The sequence below is a fragment of the Gossypium arboreum genome, chromosome 13, assembly GCF_025698485.1.
Source record: "Gossypium arboreum isolate Shixiya-1 chromosome 13, ASM2569848v2, whole genome shotgun sequence".
In the NCBI taxonomy this organism is placed as follows: domain Eukaryota; kingdom Viridiplantae; phylum Streptophyta; class Magnoliopsida; order Malvales; family Malvaceae; genus Gossypium; species Gossypium arboreum.
Window position 1 is genome coordinate 14,440,343 of NC_069082.1, and position 4,069 is coordinate 14,444,411.

Below are 4,069 nucleotides of genomic sequence, written 5' to 3' on the forward strand. Positions count from 1 at the left end.
AGCATTTTCTATTTGCCCCACTTGATTCTCAAGAGCTCAAAAGGATGCAGCTTGACTCTAGATCACAACATCATTCTTGGCCATATACTATTTCAACAAAGCTTCAATAGGTGATGATGAAGAAGAAACCAACGTTTGACCTTGTTGGGCATTCTGCCTCGACATAGGTTGAGTATAACCAGATGGTGCACTTATGGCATTGTATCTTGCAGGATTATTAAAATTCCCTGCACCTTGATTATTCTAACTAAATTTTGGATGTTACTTCCACCATAGATTGTAGGTGTTGGAATAGGGGTTGTTATTATGATCGAAATTGCCCATATAACACACATATGTTGGGTTTGATGGGCATTCGTCAAACACATGGTCTTCGCCACAATAAACACATGATAGCTTGGCTGATTTCATCTCCTGAACTGCAGTTGGCCTCTTCATTGTTTTGATCATATTAGTTAAAGATGATACCTGGGTAGTTAATAAAGTGATTACATCCAGTTCCACAATTCCAGTAGTTCTCCTGCCAGTCCCAACTCGCGTGGTAGGATATTGATAATAATTGTTGGCAATCTGTTCCAAAATCTCATAAGCTTTATTTTAAGATGTATCCAATAAGGTACCATTGGCAAAAGCATCAACTACAATCCTTTTATGTGCATTCAACCCATTATAAAACATCTTTATCTGAGTCCGGTGTTAAAACCCATGCATCGGACATTTTCGCAGTAATTCTTTAAATCTTTTCCAAGTTTCATATTGTGTTTCATCTTTTTATTACCGAAAATACATGATGTCATTTCTAAGCTTGGCATTCATGTTTGGCGGATTATACCGCAACAAAAACTTCTGACAAAGGTCATTCCATGATGCCACTGTCCTTGACGGTGAAGCATTAAGCCACATTTTTTCTCGGTCTTTCAAGGAATATGGAAACAATTTAAGTCATAAGGCATCTTTTGGAACACCCTATTGTCTAATGAGTCATAGACTTCTAGAAAAAGTCTTAAGTGCAGTCTTGGATCCTAATTTGGAGACTCACTGAATTGCTTAACAGTTTGCGGCATCTAAAACATTACTAGTTTCAATTCAAATTGCTGAGCTTGTATGTGTGGTCTAACTATCCTTGGATTCAAGTCATCCAAAATTGGCACTACCCTTGTTTACTTGTTTCAAAAGAATCTATGATGTTGATTTGAAAGGTTAGGATTACTGAGAATCTACACTTGTTAACCAAATATACCTCAGCAAAATCAATCTTATTCTACTGCTCGAAAGAGATTTAAAATGGTCTGGAACTTTCAAGAACAAGACCTTAAGTTACCTTGCCTAAAGAAATATATGTCTATATGTCTTTAGCAAGGTACCCAGCATTATTTTGTTTACTTTCCATATGGAACGTTGCTCTATGTCTAGAGACTGGTACAAGTATTCGGTCGAATACTTACTCATATCATTCAATTTCGATTTAACTAACCTAACCTTGTCAGTATTAGATTAATTTCATAGACATGTTGCACATTCATTTATGTCACATTGAATGCTATTCTGAATTTGAATGTTATTTTCCAACCTATGAGTTAATCTCATAGGGTTGGGACCACTTGATGAAACCTTTATTTTCTTTAATGAATAAAGCCTAGATTACTTTTAATTTAAAGTTTAATTAGATGGTATTTATGAATTGCATGCGTATAATCTCTAGACATAGATGAATGTGCAGCATGTTTATGAAATTAATCTAATACTGAAAAGGTTAGGTTAGTTAGATCGAAATTGAATGATATGAGCAAGTATTCGATCGAATACTTGTTGCAGTCTCTAGACATAGAGTAGCATTCCATATGAAAATAAAACAAAACAATGCTGGGTATCGTGACTTGGAAGGTTGGGATTACTAAGAATCTACCCATGTTAAGCAAATATGCCTCGGCAAAATCAATCTTATTGTACTGCTCAGAAGAGATCTAAAATGGTCTGCTTCTTTCTAGAGGAAGACCTCAAGTTACCTTACCTAAAGCGATATATGTCTACAGGCCTTTAGCACGGTACCAAACAGTGTTTTGTTTTCTTTCCATATGGAACGCTGCTCTATTTCTAGAGACTACTACAAGTATTCGGTCAAATACTTGCTCATATCTTTCCATTTTGATCTAACTAACCTAAGCTTGTCAATGTTAGATTAATTTCATAAACATGCTACACATTCATCTATGTCTAGAGATTATGCGCATGCAATTCATAAATACCATTGAATGAAACAATAAATTAAAACTAATCTAGGCTTTAGTCATTAAAGGAAATAAAGGTTTCCTCAAGTAATGCCAACCCTATAAGATTAACTCATGGGATAACATTCAAATTTAGAATAGCATTCAACGTTATTCTTCTCAATTCAATTCACAAAATAGTAAAAGAAGAACTTCAAGAAGATGGCTTTCACCTATCTAGCCCCACAGCTTTGGCGTCGCAATCTAATAGTGGCCAAGAGGAACTGTTTTCTTCTTCTCTCTTACAATTCTGCCTTGTTCTCAACCATTATCCTCTACTCCCATCTAAGGATATTTTTTCAATTGTCTCATCAATTGTCTACTTTATTTTTTCTTTTTGGGTTTTATAACTCTTCCTTTAAAGTAGGCCCATCATCCCATCATCCCATGATCTTTTTCCTCTTTTTTAGGCTGATTTTTTGGTATATGTACACAGGGCTAATAATGGTTAGTGCTGACTAAGTCTCTTCCTGACATTGCCATGACATTCATCTTGGCAAACTGTCTAGCCTTTTACCATGACAAACATTTACTCCTTTACTTATTTTTCCTGATTCTGCACCTACAACTCAATCAGCAAACAAATCCTTCTTGCAAATAATTAAAAGTAACATATAATAACATTTAAGCATAGTCCAAGCTCTCTAATGTAATGCCCTAAAAAATACTAAAATAATATCCTAAAATGCAACTAAATTCACCTGAATACAGACAATTAACCAAATATAAAGGTATGACATATAACTCTTTTCAAGAGTTATCATTCACTAAGGGGGAGAATAAGGGACAATATGATATGCCAAACTAATTTGCATTTAAAACTATTTTGATGCTCATTGTTCTTGGATTCCATACCAACCTTAAGCCTCAAAACATTACAAGCCGAAAAGTCCTATGTGACCTAGGTAAGTCTATTTGTGAATGGTCATTGTATTGAGTGGTTGCAATAATTATTGTTTGTGTTTTGTTAGGATAATCAAATTACATGTTAATTTTTTGATGGATCAATATATTTGAGGACCTTATTTCTTATATACTTTGTAATGTACTGAACTTAGATGTTTGAGGTTGAGAATGGTAAGTCATTCACATATCATGCCTGAATTACATGTATTTATGATTATTCCTAGTTACGTTGCTCCAAAACTTATCTTTGTATCATACTCACCTAAGGGACATCTTTTATATATTTCCTTTTTATATTTTCTTACTTCAAGACAAGCAATGACTTAAATGTGGAGGAGTTTGATCTATCGTAATTCGTTACAGTAGATTAAACCATTTTTTATACTTAAGGAGGTTGTATGAAAGCAATTTAATTATATTTTAACTTAGTTTTCATCTTTTGGTAATCAATATAAAAAGAATGAATTGATATATTTATATAACCTTAGGGGCTAGGATAGACCTAAAGGAAGTCTAACTTATTTTGTGAGTGTGCGTGACATCATTCGGAGGTATAGGAACATGAAATTGGTGGCAATATTACAACACAGAGTGTCGATGTCACAACAAAGTAAGTAAAGTACTCAAAAGGAGCACACTACCTTCTATGTCGTGACATAGCCAGAGGGTGTCACGACACAGCCTGAAATCAAGCCTTAGCTTGAAACTGCCATAAGTTTTGCGACACAGACCAGAGTGTGTCACGAAATTGCTTTGACAAGAGGAATTAATGAGCCAAGGTCATTTTGGTCTGCATAATAAACATTAACCCAAAAAGTCAGCCAAATTAGGTCAATGGATGATGGCCAACCCTAATCCTATAAATAAACATCTTTAAACACTTCATAAGGAGTTTA

The 4,069-nt window shown here is 34.5% G+C and overlaps 1 non-coding gene across 1 annotated transcript; it reads left to right on the forward strand.

Moving 5' to 3' along the window:
- The first annotated feature begins 700 nt into the window (after nt 1-700).
- On the forward strand, nt 701-807 carry LOC128287206 (small nucleolar RNA R71). Its single transcript, XR_008277902.1, has one exon. It is a non-coding gene; the product is annotated as a small nucleolar RNA R71 (small nucleolar RNA).
- The last annotated feature ends 3,262 nt before the right edge of the window (nt 808-4,069 follow it).